Raw genomic sequence first — 17,387 nt, forward strand, 5'->3', positions numbered from 1 at the left:
ACCCCACCAGGGCAGAACCAGAGGAGGCCATGTAGGAACCCTGGACTTGCCAACCAGCCGACCAAACAGTAAGGAACCCCCCCCAACCACAGTCAGTCAAGACCAAACTGATGTACAAGTTTACAGTTATATTCCTATCACAATCCAAGCAAGATGTTTTGTAGACATAGATAAGATTGTTGTAAAATTTATGTGGAATCGTTTAAAAAAAAAAAAGTAACATATCTGAAACAATTGTGAAAAAAGAAGAGTGGGAGGAATTGAGCCACCCGATTTGAAGACTTATTATACAGCTAGAATAATCAAGACTGTGCGGTGTTGGTGGGTGAGCAGAAGTATGAATCAACAGAACAGAAGAGAGAACCGGAAAGAGACCCACACAAATATGCTCAAGCGACTTTTCACAAAAGTACAAAAGCAATTCAGTAAAAGAAAGATAACCTTTCCATTAGTGCTGGAGCAATGGGACATTTACAGACAAAAACTGAACGCCAATCTAAGTTTCACACCTTATACAAAAATTAATGCAAAATGTATCATGAACTTAAATGTAAAACGTAAAACTATAAACTTTTAGGAAAAACTGTAAGAGAAAATCTTCTAGACCTAGAGCTAGGTGAGGAATTCTTGGGCCGGATACCAAAAGCATGATCCATAAAAAGAAAAATTAATCAATCCAGACACCATCAAAATTTCAAACCTTTGCTCTGCAAAAGACCCGTTTAAGAGAGGATAAAAAGTCAAGCTACAGGGGCGCCTGGGTGGCTCAGTCAGTTAAGCGTCTGACTTTGGCTCAGGTCCTGACCTTATGGTTCATGAGTTCGTGTCCCACATCAGGCTTATAAACCCCTCCCCCACCCATTCTCCCTCTCTCTCTCTCTCCTTCCCTCTTCCTCTCTCTCTCTGTGAAAATAAATAAATATCAAAAAAAATGTTAAAGAAAAAGTCAAGCTACAGAGTGGGAGAAAATTTTTGCAAACCACCACTTATCTGACAAAGGACTGGTATCTAGAATTCAAAACACAGTTTTAAAAAATCCAATTGGAAAATGGATGAAAGACAAAGACATTTCACCAGAGAGGATATAAAGAAGGCAAGTAGCACACAGCATTACTAGCCGCCAGAGAAACAAACTCCAACCACAATAACGTATCACTACACACCTATCAGAATGGTTAAAATAAAATAAAATAAAAAAAAAAAAAAAAAAAAAAACAGTGACAGCACTAAACCCTGACAAGGATGCAGAGAAACTGGACCACTCCTACAATCCTAGGGGGAATATAAAACGGCACAGTCACTCTGGAAAACAGCTCAGCATCTTCTTTTTTTAAAAATTTTTTTACCGTTTATTTATTTTTTTGGGGGACAGAGAGAGACAGAGCATGAACGGGGGAGGGACAGAGAGAGAGGGAGACACAGAATCGGAAACAGGCTCCTGGCTCTGAGCCATCAGCCCAGAGCCCGACGCGGGGCTCGAACTCACGGACCGCGAGATCGTGACCTGGCTGAAGTCGGATGCTTAACCGACTGCGCCACCCAGGCGCCCCCAGCTCAGCATCTTCTTAAAAAACTAACCATGGAACTCCCATGTTACTTCTGAGGGTTTATCCGAGAGAAATAAAGACTTCCATCTCCACAAAAACCTAAACCCAAATGCTTACAGCAACTGCTCTGTCAAAACCTGCAGACACCCACATGCCCTAAACCGCAGTACGGCTGCACCACAGTACGGCTGCACCAGGGAATACTACTCAGCTATTAAAAAAAAAAAGAAAAAAAAAAAAGGAACAGTACCACTGATACATACAACAGGCAGGACGAATCTCCAGGGAATCATGCTGCCGTGAATACAGCCGCTCCCGAAAGCTTACGGGCTCTATGGTTACATGTTTATAACATCCTTGAGCCTGAAATAACAAAATTACAGAAATGGGGAACACAACAGAGGTCACCAGGGATTGAGGAGAGGATGGGGCAGGAGAGAAGGGAAGGCCACTAGCCACGGTCAACAGGAGAGGTCCTTGGGGAGATGGAAACGTCCTCCGTCCTGACCAGATCAATGTCCGTATCCCGGGTGTGACACTCACAGTTTTGCAAGACGTTACCACTGGGGAAACCTGGACCAGCCATACAGCATATCCACACAACTTTTACTGCTGTAAGGAAATCTGTAACTATGTTAAAATACAATGATTAAGGGGGGAGAAAATCACCTGGGAAGAAAAAGGAATGTACACTCGAGTACATTTACTGACAGTGCGGTTGCTACTTCTACCACGTCCAGGCATGAAACAAGTGCTTCACGGGTCACCTCACTGACCACTCACAACTCGTGCTTCTGGTGGTGTTACTGCCCTCCCTTTAGACAGCCAGGAAGCACACGGAAGCTCGCTCACCCCAAGATCAACAACAATCCCAGGCCAACGAGCCCCAGCCCGTGGCCTGAGCAGCCCTCTGCTGCGGACTTCACGTAGCGACGACCACGGCGCCTCACCCGGGTCGCCCAAACCAGTGTCAGGATCCCGATACTCTCCGCTGCTCTCAGGCCCCTCCAAAGAATCTCCCCTCTCCCACCTGCCAGATCCCCATCTCTCCACGCACAGCTTTCAATTAACAGACCAGCTTTCCAGGCACTTTGTGCCCTTTAGTGCAGTGAGGTCTTTACAAGTGGGACGAATTATGCCCAGTAAGTCCAACCCCCGTTCAAAGCTCAGCCAATTTTACATCGTTAGTCATAACAAAAGATCAGAAATAATCTAACCTGATAAAGACCAGCTGAGCTACAGTTAACAAGGATAGGACAGGGTCAAGGTGAGGCTGTCAATCGCAGGCCTCCTCCTTCCCTAGACACAGGAATGGGGCCCGTGACCCAAGCCTGCAGAGTAACCCATCTTCCTGGCCACCATGACCGGTTCAGGTTTGGACATGACAAGCCCAGACCATGAGGATCATCAGGAGGACTTGTGTCCCAGAGCCAACAGACGAGGTGGCTTCCCTTCCCACTGAAGTGGCCAAGGGGGGGAGGACGTCAGCCTGCGGATGCCAGGGGCCATGCTGCCTGCCACAGGGCAGAAACGACCTAGGGAATGAAGCCTAACATGAGCTGGAGACAGAAAGAGCCACACTGACATTATCTGCGCACCTGGTTCAAAGCCCTGCTCTGCCCCGTCATGTGAGCCGGTCAGTTTCCCTTTGTGGCTTCAATGAGTTTAAACTGGGTTTTCCGCTCTTGCAAACAAGAGCCCTGCCCAACTCAGCAAACTAGAGAAGGAAAAATGAACCAGGTTAGTCTTTCTGAAATGGGTTCTATTTATTTGAAAGACCATCTACCAGTGAAAAAATCGTTCTGTGGTCAAAAAAATTCAGGAAATTCTGCTTCCTTACAGATTGCCAGTACACATTAGGGCAAAGACTGAAAAACTGCATTTATCTTAGGAATTTTCTGAAAATTAATTTCTCATCGATCTCCTCTTCACGAGGCTAAAGATGGTGCCAAAAACAGAAGGCCTGGGTGAAGCAGGCCCTCAGATCCTCTCCCCCACTCTGCACACATGGAAAACTTCCTTCTTTTACAAGGAGATGGTCCATGGACTCTGCCCAGCAATGTTACTATGAATGAACAGCCCACCCTCCCAAGAACAGCCCTTCCACTCTGACTTCCTCAAGCACAGAAGCCCAGCAGTGGCCGCTCTTCCGGCATCGTCACCGTCTCTCTACTCAATCATTACTGCCTAGATACAAACATGCTGCTATTTCTCCCACTGAAAAAACAAAAACCTTATCTTGAACCCACCTCCTCCATGTACTACCTCACTCACATTTCTCTCCCTTAAAGAAACACTCCTTGTCCCTTGGCAACGATGTGGATGGAGCCAGAAAGTATTATACTAAGTGAAGTAAGTCAGCCCGAGAAAAGATCAATACCGTGTGATTTCACTCATCCGTGGAATTTAAGCAACAAAGCAAAAGGAAAGAAAAGAGATGAAGAGGCAAACCAAGAAATGGGTTCTTAATGCTAGGGGACACACTGATGGTTCCCGGAGGGCAGGCGGGTGGGGGACGGGTGAAACAGGAGATGGGGAATAAGGAGAGCACATGTGCTGAGCACAGGGTGTCGTGTGGAAGTGTTGAATCACTCACTGTACACCTGAAACTAATCTTACACTGTATGTTAACTATCCTGGAATTAAAACAAAAACTTAACCAAAAAAAGAGGGGCACCTAGGTGGCTCAGTCAGTTAAGCATCCCACTTAGGCTCAGGTCATGACCTTACTGCTCGGGAGTTCGAGCCCCTCGTTGGGCTCTGTGCTGACAGCTCGGGGCCTGGAGGCCGCTTCAGATTCCGTCTCAGTCTCTCTGCCCCTCCCCTGCTCGTGCTCGCTCGCTCGCTCTTTCTCTCAAATATAAAACATTAAAAAAAATTAAAAACTCAACAAAAAAAAGAAAGAAAAAGTCCTGCAAGTTCCAATTCAAGAGGATGACGTAGGAAGACTCTGAAACTCACCTCCTCCACAGAACACACGAAATTACGCCTATTAATAGAACAATTCCTCCTGAAGAACTGAGGGCTGACTGAGCAGCTACACAACAACCAAAGACAGAACAGCTAGAGACGGAGATACGGTGACAAAGGGAATGTCCACCCCCGACACCGTGCACGGCAGTAGGGAAGGACAGTATTGAGAAACCAGGAGATCCTTCTGTCCTTGGGCCCAGGAAAAAAACCCCACAGTTTAACAGAGCAACTAGCATATAAGAGAGGCAACGCCAGACCTCCGCCAAGCAGCAGAAGAGCTGCAGGAAAGCGCCAGGACAGAGGGACTGGAGAACGGAGAACGACACATTAATGCTCCCACCCCACCTAAAAAGCCTAGACTGGAGCAGGGTCAGGCACCACGACAGGCAGGTCCAATTCTCCCAACAGCCTGTGCCTTCTGCCAGCCCAGGGTCTGCGAGCCCACACCAGCCCTAGAAGAAAAGCCACGGTTTGAAAGGGTGGACCAAGTGTGGGAATGCTCTCTCCCTCTCCACGTCAAAACACCAGACCGTAGAAGGGTCTGGCTGCCCTCAGAGGCAGATTCCAACACGGAAACTGGAGGGTCTGGATGGCGTAACTGGTGGGAGCGGTCATCACAGGGACTTTGTGACCTCAGCAAGCCCAGGACCCACAAGCCCACACCAGCCGTCCTAGGTTACTGGGGCAAAGAAAACAAGCTACAGTTCTGTGTTTTATGTGTGTTTTAATTTTTACTGGGTTTTTTTTACCTTTTTAAAATTTGTCTTATTTTCTTTATTATGTTTTTCTTTTTGGTTTTGTCCTTGTTCTCTTTTTTCTTTTCTCCTTTTATTATTTTTTCTTCTTTAAATTCTTTTTTCTTTAATCTTTCTTTTAAAAGCCACGGTTTTGGGGCACCTGGGTGGCTCAGTCGGTTAAGCATCTGACTTCGGCTCAGGTCTCGACCCTGCAGTTCGTGGGTTCGAGCCCCAGGTCGGGCTCTGTGCTGACAGCTCAGAGCCTGGAGCCTGCTTCGGATTCTGGGTCTCCCCCTCTCTCTCTGCCCTTCCTCTGCCTGTGTCCTCTCTCTCTCTCTCTCTCTTAAAAATAATCAAACATTTAAAAATTAAAAAAAAAAGCCATGGTTTAAAATTTTTAAGTTTATTAATTTATTTGGGGGAGAAAGAGAGAGAGACAGAGAGAGCAAGCATGCATACGAGTCGGGGAAGGACAGCAAGAGGGGGAGAGAGAATTCCAAGCAGGCTCCACACTGTCAGCACAGAGCCCAATGCAGGGCTCGAACTCACAAACCGTGAGACCATGACCTGCGCCAAGAACAAGAGTCAGACGCTCAACCGACTGCACCACCCAGGTGTCCCTAAAAAACCAGTTTAAAGGAGTGAAAGAGTACAGCTAAAGTTAAAAGAGTACAGTTAAAAGAGTAACTAAGCACATATGGACACAGCTCCGGCCAGCACAAGTCAGCAAGCATACCCAGTCTGCATGGGGTCTCCATACACAAGACCAGTCTTTCAACTTTTGGAGAAATAACCATTTTGCCTAATCCATAGAAACAAACACAAAAAGTTAAGCAAAATGGAGAAACAGAAGAATATGTTCTAAAAGAATAAAAGAAAAGAAAAAGCCTCAGTAAAAGAATTAAATGCAACAGATTTAAGCAGTATGCCTGATAACGAATTTAAAGCAATGACTATAAAGGTCCTCAGTGGGCTGGAGAAAAGACTGGAAGAGCTCAGTCAGACCTTCAAGAAAGAGATAGAAAATATTAAAAAGAACCAATCCGACATAAAGAATACAACAACCCCAATAAAAACCACACTAGAAGGAATCAACAGTACGTTAGAGGATGCAGAAGAACATATCAGCAATCTCAAAGGGTAATGGAGGGCACACAAGCTGAACAGCAATGAGAATACAATTTTTATAAAATGAAAAGTTTAAGAGATCTTTGGATAACATCAAGCAAACAGACATTCACATTACAGGGGTCTCAGAAGAAAGAGAAAGGTTCTGAAAACTTATTCGAAGAAGTAAAAAATGAAAACTTCCCTAATCTAAAGAGGGAAATAGACATCCGGGTCCAAAAAGCAGAGTTCCAAACAAGAAGAACCCGAGGAGGTCCACAACATAGCACATAATAATTAAAATGTCACAGGTTAAAAAAGAGAGAATCCTAAAAGCAGCAAGAGAGAAACAAAAAGTTCCCTAAAAGGGAAACCCCATAAGGCTATCAGCTGATTGTTCAGCAGAAATTCTGCAGGCCAGAAGAGCAAGGCGTGATACATCAAAGCACTGAAAGGAAAAAACCCACAACCAAGAATACTCTACCTAACAAGATTATCATTCAGATTTAAAGGAAAGAAACAGTTTTCCTGACAAACAAAAGTTAAAGGAGTTTATCACCACTAAACCGTGCCTCACAAAGAACGTAAAAGGGACTTCTTTAAGTGGAAAAGAAATGGCCAATTAGACATAAGAAAAAGATGCAAAATATGACAACATATACAGAAAATGTGCAGAAGGGAGTAAAAAGAGAAGGCGAAAAAGAAAAAGGAAAATGATTTTCCGTTTCTGTTTTTTTCTAGAATGTGTTTGAACTTAAATGACCATCAAATTATTTTTGAGACAGAGAGAGACAGAGCATGAAAGGGGGAGGGGCAGAGAGAGAAGGAGACACAGAATCAGAAGCAGGCTCCAGGCTCTGAGCCGTCAGCCCAGAGCCCGACACGGGGCTCGAACTCACGGACCGCGAGATCGTGACCTGAGCTGAAGTCGGACGCTTAACTGACTGCGCCACCCAGGCGCCCCTAATGACCATCAAATTAATATGAACTGCTCTTTACTTAGCATGCTATATATGAATGAACTTCATGGTAACCACAAACTCAACCTATGATAGGTACACAAGAAATAAAGAGACAGAAGGCCAAACAAAATCTCAAGGAAACAGAGCAAAAGAAAGGAACAAAGAACTACAAAACAGCCAGAAAACAGAATTTTTAAATAGCAATACACACCTATCAATAATTACTTTAAATGTAAATGGCCTAAATGCTCCAATCAAGACACAGAGAATGTTTTAAAAAAAGAAAAACAGGGGCGCCTGGGTGGCTCAGTCACTTAAGCGGCCGACTTCGGCTCAGGTCATGATCTCGTGGTCCGGTCCGTGAGTTCGAGCCCCGCGTCGGGCTCTGTGCTGACAGCTCAGAACCTGGAGCCTGTTTCAGATTCTGTGTCTCCCTCTCTCTGACCCTCCCCCATTCATGCTTTGTCTCTCTCTGTCTCAAAAATAAATAAACGTTAAAAAATAAAAATTAAAAAATTAAAAAAATAAAAAAACAAAAAAAACAAGACCCACTGTACATCACCTACAAAAGACTCACCTTAGATCTAAAGACACACATAGACTACAAGCAAAGGAGTGCTAAAACATTCACCATGCACATGGAAGCAAAAGAAGAAGAAAAAAAAAAAAAAAAAAAGCCAGGGTACTAATACTCCTACCAGACAAAATAGACTTCTTTAAAGCAAACACTGTTAAAGAGACAAAAAAGGGCACTGGCATTACATACATAATGATAAAAGGATCAATCCAGCAAGAGAATATAACAATTGTAAGTATCTATGCACCCAACACTGAAGCACATAAATAGGTAAAACAAATATTAACAGAAATAAGGAGAGAAATTAACAGTAATACAATAGAGGACTTTAACACCTCACTTACATCAATGGATAGATCATCCAGACAGAAAATTAGTAAGGAAAGAATGTATTTGAATGATACACTGGAGCAGATGGATATAACATACACAGAGTATTCCATCCAAAATAACAGAATACACATTCTTTTCAAGTGTACATGGAATATTCTCCAGGATAGTAGGTCATAAACACAAGCCTCAGTAAATTTAAAAAGACTGAAATCATACCATGCATCTTTTCCAACTATAATGGTATAAAACTAGAAACAAATTACAAGAAAAAAACTGGAAAAAACACAAACACATGAAGACTAAACAACATGCCACTAAACAACCAATGGGTCAAGAAATCAAAGAAAAAATTTTAAACATACATGGAGACAAATGAAAACGAAAACACAACAGTCCAAAATCTATGGGACACACAGAAAGTAGTCCTTAAACAGAAATATATAGCCATATAGGCCTACCTCAAGAAACAAAAAACTCAATCTAACTTTACGCCTAAAGGAACTAAAAAAAGAACAAAGCCCAAAATGAGTAGAAGAAAGTATATAATAAAGATCAGAGCAGAAATAAATGATGTAGAGAGTAAAATAACAATAGGAAAAAAAATCAATGAAACCAAGAGCTGGTTCTTGAAAAGATAAAACTGAAAAACTTTTAACCAGACTTATCAAGAAAAAAAGGTGAAAGGACTCAAATAAATGAGAAACGAGAGAAATGACAACTCATATCACAATACAAAGGGTTATAAGAGAATACTATGAAAATTATATGGCACCAAATTGAACAACCTAGAAGAAATAATCTCCTAGAAACATACATCTTCTAAAACTGTACCAAGAAAAAATAGAAAATCTGAATAAACTAGGGAGCCTGGGTGGCTCAGTCAGTTGAGTGTCCAACTCTTGATTTTGGTTCAGGTCATGATCCCAGAGTCATGGGATCAAGCCCTGTGTTGGGCTCCACGCAAAGCATGAAGCCTGCCTAAGATTCTCTGTCTCTCTCTCCTTCTACCTCTCCCTCACTAACATCCTCTCTCTCTCTCTCTCTCTCTCTCTCTCTCTCTCTCGCAAATAAAAAAAAAAGATAATTTAAAAAAGAAAAGACCGATTACAAGTAATGAAATTAAATTGGTAACCAAAAAACTACCAAAAAATAAAAATACAAGACCAGTGAATTCTATCAGACATTTAAAGAACAATTAATACCGATGCTCCTCCAATTATTCCAAAATATAGAAGAGGAAGGAAAGCTTCCAAATACATTCTATGAGGCCAGCATTACCCCGATACCAAAACCAAATACACCACAGAAAGAGAAAACTACAGGCCAATATTCCTGATGAACAGAGATGCAAAAATCCTCAACAAAATATTAGCAAGCCTCATACAACAATACATTAAAAAGATCATTCACCTCGATCAGACGGGACTTATTCCTAGGACGCCAGGATGATTCAATATTCACAAACCAATCCACATCATGAACCATATCAACAAAACAAAGAATAAAAATCATATGATCACCACAATAGATACAGAAAAAGTATCTGATAAGATTCAACATACATTCATGATAAAAACTCTCAACAAAATGGAATTGGAGGGAACATACCTAAACATAAGAAAGACCATATATGAGAAACCCACAGCTAACACCATCCTCAATGGTGAAAAACTGTGAGCTTTCCCTCTAAGGTCAGAAACTAGACAAGGACATCCACTCTCACCACTTCTCTCAACATAGTCCTGGAAGTCCCAGCCACAGGAATCACACTAGAAAATGACACAAGGGGCATCTATATTGGTAAAGAAGAAGTTAAGCTTGTCACTACTCACAGATGACATGATACTATACACAGAAAATCCTAAAGATTCCACCAAAAACTACTAGAAGTACTAAACGAATTCAGTATAGTGGCAAGACACAAAGTGAATACCAGAAATCAGTAGCATTTCTTTACACTAAAATCATAGAAGAGAAAAAAGAGAAAGACCTGTATACAAAGGGTTCTCACACTGAAAACTGTGAGACACTAATGAGAGAAACTGAAAATGACATAAACAAATGGAGAGATATTCATACTCATGGACTGGAAGAATTAATATTGTCAAAATATCCATATTACCCAAAGAAATTTAATAAAGATTCAATGCAATCTCTATTAAAATGCCAAAAGCATTTTCTGCAAAACCATAACAAATAACAATGAAATCTGTATGGAACCAAAGAAGACTCCAAATAGCCAAAGCAATCCTGAGAAAGAAGAACAAAACTGGAGTTATCACAATTCCAGATTTTAAGAGGTACTACAAAGCTGTAATAATTAAACAGTATGGTACTGGCCCAAAAACAGATACATAGATCAACACAACAGGACAGAGATGCCAGAAATAAACCCACATTTATATGGTCAACTAATCTATGACAAAGGAGGCAGGAATATACAATGGGGAAAAGACAGTCTTTTCAACAAATGGTGCTGGGAAACTGGACAGCTACACATAAAAGAATGAAACTAGACCACTTTTTTACACCATACATAAAAATAAACTCAATATGGGGCACCTGGGTGGCGCAGTCAGTTAAGCGTCCGACTTCAGCCAGGTCACGATCTCGCGCTCCATGAGTTCGAGCCCCGCGTCAGGCTCTGGGCTGATGGCTCGGAGCCTGGAGCCTGTTTCCGATTCTGTGTCTCCCTCTCTCTCTGCCCCTCCCCCGTTCATGCTCTGTCTCTCTCTGTCCCAAAAATAATAAACGTTAAAAAAAAAAAATTTTTTTCTTAAATAAAAAAAAATAAATAAACTCAATATGGATTAAAGAACTCAATGTGAGACCTGTAACCATAAAAATCCTAGAAGCCAACACAGGCAGCTATTTCTCTAACATCAGCCAAAGCAACATTTTTCTAGATACATCTCCAAAGGCAAGGGAAACAAAAGCAAAACCAAACCACTGGAACTATGTCAAATGAAATGTTTTTGCACAACAAAGGAAACTGTCAACAAAACAGAAAGACAACCTACTGAAGGGGGAAGATGTCTGCAAATGATATATCCGATACGGGGTTAACACAAATATATAAAAAACTACAATTCAACACCAAAAGGAAAAAAAAAATAACCCAATTAAAAATGGACAGAAAACCTGAACAGGCATTTTTCCAAAGATATAAAGACGGCCAACAGACACATGAAACAATGCTCAATATCACTAATCATCAGGGAAATGCAAACCAAAATCACAAAGAGATACCACCTCACACCTGTTAGAATGGCTAAACTCAAAAAGACAAGCATCAACAAGTGTGGGCTAGGATGTGAAGAAAAAGGAACCCTCATGTGCTGTTGGTGGGAATGTAAATTGGTGCAGACACCATGGAAAACAGTATGGAGGTTCCTGAAAAAATTAAAAATAGATGATCTAATAATTCCACTATCAGGTATTTAGCCAGGGAAAACAAAAACACTAACTCGAAAAGATACGTGCAGCCCTATGTTCACTGCAGCATTATGAACGACGGCCAAGACATGGAAGCCATCTATGTGTGCATCAGTAGGCTAACGGACAAGGAAAATGCAGTATACACACACGATGGAATATTACACAGCTATAAAAAGGATGACACTGTGCCGTTTGAGACAACATGGATGGGCCTAGCAGGTATCACACTAAGTGAAATAAGTCAGCCTGAGAAAGACAAACGCCATATGATTCTACTCATAAATTCCATCTAAAAAATAAACAAACAAACAAAAAGCAGAATCAGAACTATAAACACAGAGAACAAGCTGATGGTTGCCAGCGGGGAAGGTGGTAGGGGACTGGGCAAGATGGGAGAAGGGCAAATTGGGAGATCAGGCCTCCGGTTATAGAATAAGTCATGGGAGAAAAGCAAAAGCGTAAGGAATACAGTCAATGACACCGTAATAGCCAAGTAACGGGAAAGACGGTAGCTACAATTATGGTGAACATAGCATAATGTATAAACCTGTCAAATCACTAAGTTGTATACCTGAAACTAATGCAACATTGTGGGTCAACTATACTCAAAAAATATAAAATAAAATAAAAATACCTTGCAAGAGCTGTCGACACGTATAGTTTCTGATCTCTGCCCCCATCCCCCACTCCATTATCTCATGAACCAGGCTTTCACCCCCACCTTTCCACCAAAATTGCCTGTCGTGATGTCAGTGACTTCCAACGATACATACAATCATAGATGTTCAATCATCTTATAGGACCCTCTCTGCAGCACTTGGCATACTGACCATTCTCTCCTTACGGTACTTTCTTCACTGACTTCCGGGACCCCACGATCTGTGGGATCTTCTCCTACCACATCAGCCATACCCCAAGTCTCCTTTGCTGGCTCCTCCTCCTCTCTCCCACTTCCCAACATCGAAATGCCCCCATGAATCTGGGGACCACCCCATCCGATTTCATCAAGTTCCATGACCTTGAAATACCAACTGCAGATGCTTCTATAACCACCCCCAGACCTCCCCTGAACTTCAGACTCAAATGTCCAGCTGCCTGCTCAATTCCACACCCCTGCCTGATAATGTCGAATAGTTGTTTCAAACCTAAGTCAAAACCAGAACTCTTGACTCTCCCCACCCAACCGCACACACAACCACCACATCACACTCCGCCACCTCGCACACCACCACCACCATCATCTCACACACATCACCGTCATCACCACCACCATCACACCAGACCCTCTCACAACTCTCCCCATCTCATTTAAAGGCAATCCCAACCTTGTACCTGCTCCAGGCAAAAATCGTGGTGTCATCCCTGACTCCTTCCTTCACCCTACATCCAATGCACCAACAAAATCCTGCTGGCTCTATTTTAAAATATATTTTCTGGGGCGCCTGGGTGGCTCAGTCAGTTGAGCGGCCGACTTCAGCTCAGGTCATGAACTCGCAGTTCGTGAGTTCGAGCCCCGCGTCGGGCTCTGTGCTGACAGCTCAGAGCCTGGAGCCTGCTTCAGAGTCTGTGTCTCCCTCTCTCTAACCCTTCCCGCTCATGTTCTGTCTCTGTCTCTCAAAAATTAATAAACATCAAAAAAAATTTTTTTTAACTAATAAAATATATTTTCAGAATCTATTTCTAACTGTACCCATTGCCACATTCTTGGTCCAAACCAACATCCACTCTTGCGTGGATTATTGCCATAGGTAGTCTCCCTGCTACTATCCTTAATTCGCAAAGGACATTTTAAGCCCAGGAGCCAGGGATCCTTTAAAACCTAACTTTATCTCAAGCTTCAGATCAAAACCTGCCAATGGTATTCCCTCTGAGAGTAAAAAAAAACAAAATCAGTGCAAAGACCTGCAAGGACCTACATAATCGGCCTCCTGTCACCTCTCTGCCTCTATCTCCTACCATCCCCTCTTCTCCTTGCATGACACATGGGCTCCTTACTAGTTCACAGCCACCAGGTACACTCATCCCAGGGTCTCAGTGTTGCCTGGATGCCTCAGGGCTTTGCTCAGAGACCACCAGTGAAATCTTCCCGGGCAACTCCCACCTCATCACATATACACACACTTGCTACTCCCCTTCCCCACCCTGTTCCTCGACCACAGCATCTCATACCTGCTTCGATGTTTTCATTACTTGGTTAACATCTACCTCTTTCTACTAGAAGATGTACTCCACAAAGGTAAAAGTGTGCTCTGTCCACTGTGTTATCCCCTCTGGTGCCTCTGTCCACTGTGTTATCCCCTCTGGTGCCTCAAACTACATCTAGCACATTGCAGCTTCTCAATATATTAATTTTTTTTTTTTTTTTTTACTGTAGATGAAACTACACCTAACAGTCTAACAAGAGACGGCCCGCGGCTACCCGCTCTGTCCCGACTATACTAAACCTTTTCCATATTCTCTGAGTATGCCAAACTAGTTTCTGACTCTGAGGGCTCCACACTTGGCTTTTTTTTCTGCCTGGAATATCATCCCCCAAATAGCTGTATGGCTTGCTGTCCACTTCTCTATTCAAATGACACCTCCTGGGAGAGACCTTTCCTAACCACCACATCGAAGACAACCACACAGAGACCAAGCAACCACACACACTCACAATGACCTCTAACCTGACACCGTAACTGCAGAACAGAACTCCATCTCTCTCACCACAGTGTCACCTCCATCAGCAAAAAAGGCATTACCTCGTTTTCACCACTGTCTCTGTGACGCCTACAACAATGCCCAGCACAGAGCAGGCAAACAGTATCTGTTGACCAAATGAATGAATGAATAAGATGCGTAAGGTAAATTTAGCTCATCTTTCTTACACTGGATTGGAATCTAAAGCAAACACCTAATAACCCTCAGAGTTTCTTCTACCACTGTTAGTCTATGAAATAAAGAGGCTAAATGAGAAAGGCTAAGACAGGTACTGCCTTCAAATGTTACTAAAGAACTAGTGAAGGACTGTGAATTAAAGGACACATTAAAAGCCATACTTTTTTAATTACACTTTTTACACCCCATATAGCCCTGTGTATTGATTCAAGGAAGGGAAAGGAATGGAGAAAGAAAGAGGAGAGGAGACATACAACATCATGCAGTACGGGGAGTAGGAAACATTGCTAAGCCTCTCATCTTATAGAACTGAAATCCAAAGAAGCAAAAAGATGTGCACACCAACAGAGTTACATTTAGAACCCAGGCCTCAACGCCAAGCCCCCCCAACTATAGTTCTGCCTCATTGGCAAAGCCCAAACAACGCAAGAGTCTAATGTGATGCGAAGAAATAAACATATTCCAGGAAAAAAAGGGGGGGGGGGTGCAAAGGAAAAACAGGCCTTCAAGAAATGCAAATAGCCAATAAGCACTGGAAATAATGCTCAAGCACACTAATAGTGAGTGTTTAAACAATAAATTATTTTCTTGTCTACCCCACCGATAAAAAAAAAAAAGAAGACAAAACCCTATTGTTGACCGAAAGCATGGTAAAGCTGGTTTATTCTTTCCGGAAGTCTTCCTAGCAATACATATCAAAATTTAAACCATATATATCCTTTTCTAAAATGTTTATTTTGAGAGACAGCACACACGCACCTGCGCATGAATAAGGGAGTGGAGAGAAAAAGAAGAGAATCCCAAGCAGGCTCCATGCTGTCAGCGCAGAGCACAACATGGGGCTCGAGCTCCCAAACCATGAGATCATGACCTGAGCCAAAATCAAGAGTGAGCCACCCAGGCTCCCCAAGACATATACAGTATATCCTGTGATCCACCAATTCCATTTCTAGAAATTCAATTTAGAGAAACAAAGGAGAACAAATATAAAGCAGAGGATCGTAAATTTGACTGCATAAGGACTTGAACCATCTCATCACTATTTGTAAAGCTTTTCCTTCCAACAAACTGGTAGAACCATTAGCCCTCAGAAATTTGTAAATGAGTAAGAAGGAAATGAAAGTCTGAGACTAAAAAGAAACAAGACAACATTGAAAGGAAACAACAGATCATACAGTTTTTTTCTCAAAAGGCTGAGGAATTCAAGTTTGATGAAGGGAATATAAATCGTCAGTGAAAAGGGAGATACTGAAAATGTTAGGAAAAATATATAAAGCAATATCCTATAGTAGTGTTATTTGCATTTGAGATTTATTAGGAGAGTTTTTATAGTATCAAATACCCAGGTCCCATTCTGAATTATAATCTCCAAGGAGTGGAATATAAGGACATTAACTTAAAGCTTGCCCAGATGATTCCACTACACATCCCTGATTGAGAACCATCACTCTCCCAGAGATTCTCAACCTTTTTTTTTTTTTTTTTTTTTTAGCGTTTATTTATTGAGAGACAGAAAGAGAGAGAGAGCTCAAACAGGGAAGAGCAGAGAGAGGGGAAGACAGATTCTGAAGCTTGAGTGCTCATTGCATTCACCTGAGGAGCTTTTGAAACCTACCAGCAACTGAGCCCCAGGGCAACTCAATCAATCAAGGGGAACAGGGGCACCTAGCAAGCTGAGTAGGTAAAGCATGCAGCTCTTGGTCTCACAGTCTTGAATTCAAGCCCCAAGCTAGAAGTAGAGATTACTTAAAAAAAAAAAAAAAAAAAAAATGGGGGAACAGATCCTGGAGATTGATACTATTTTTTAAACCTTCTAGTAATTCTTACATGTGTAACCACATTGTGAACCAAAGTCCTACACCAGTAGTTTTCATAGTTCGTGGTTCCCAGATCAGCATGATTAGCACCACTGGGAAACTCGGGAGAGATGAAAATTCCCGGGCCCCACGCCAGACCTACTGAATCAGATACTCTGAGTAAAGCCCAGCAATCTATAACAAGCCTCCAGGTGATCGTGATGTGTACTAAAGTTTGAAAATCTTTATCCTAGAGTTACTCTTTCATAAAAATCATCGAGAATGTTCATCAAAAATATACTACCTCATCAGCTGATTTCAACCAGGGTGCCAAAAAAAAATTTAATGGGGGGAAAGAACAATCCACATGCAATGAAAGAAGCTGAAGCCCTTCCTCACATTACATACAAAACTTAACTGAAAACGGACCACAGACCTAAATTTAAAAGCGAACACAATAAAACTCTTAGAAGAAAATATAGATGTAAATCTGCGTGATGTTAGATTAAGCATTATTCCTTCCTTAGTTATGACACCAAGAGCACAAGCAACAAAAAAAACTGGACTTCAGCAAAATTAAAAATGTATATGCTTCAAAGAACACCAGCAAGAAAGTGAAAAGAAAACTCATACAACGGGAGAAAGTATTTAGAAATTACATGTCTGATAAACATCTAGTACCAGAATACAGTGAGTACACAAGTCAACAATAAAAAGACAAACAACCCAATGTAAAATATGACAAAAGAGATGAATACACAGGTCTCCAAAGGTATACAGATGGCCAATAAGCACATGAGAAGATGTCAATATCATTACCTATAAGGGAAATGCAAATCAAAACCACAATGAGATACCACTTCACACACACCAGGATGGCTAAAATAAATAACAACAACAACAGCACTGACAAAGATGAATATATATTAGATCATCCAGAAAGAGAAAAGAATACAGGGCCAAGCCTTGAGGAACTCCAAATTTAACTGCCAAAAAGAAGACAACCAGCCTATCATAGAGACTAAGAAGCAGCAACCAGA

General features: G+C 41.9%; 1 protein-coding gene across 6 annotated transcripts in view; it reads right to left on the minus strand.

Annotated features, from left to right (window-relative positions):
- CDKAL1 (CDKAL1 threonylcarbamoyladenosine tRNA methylthiotransferase) overlaps positions 1-17,387 on the minus strand; it is a 717,891-nt gene that overhangs the window by 699,290 nt on the left and 1,214 nt on the right. The gene's annotated exons all lie outside the window — the stretch shown is intronic.

Source organism: Herpailurus yagouaroundi, unplaced genomic scaffold (assembly GCF_014898765.1).
Source record: "Herpailurus yagouaroundi ecotype Mexico unplaced genomic scaffold, PumYag 250, whole genome shotgun sequence".
NCBI classification, from domain to species: Eukaryota; Metazoa; Chordata; class Mammalia; order Carnivora; family Felidae; genus Herpailurus; species Herpailurus yagouaroundi.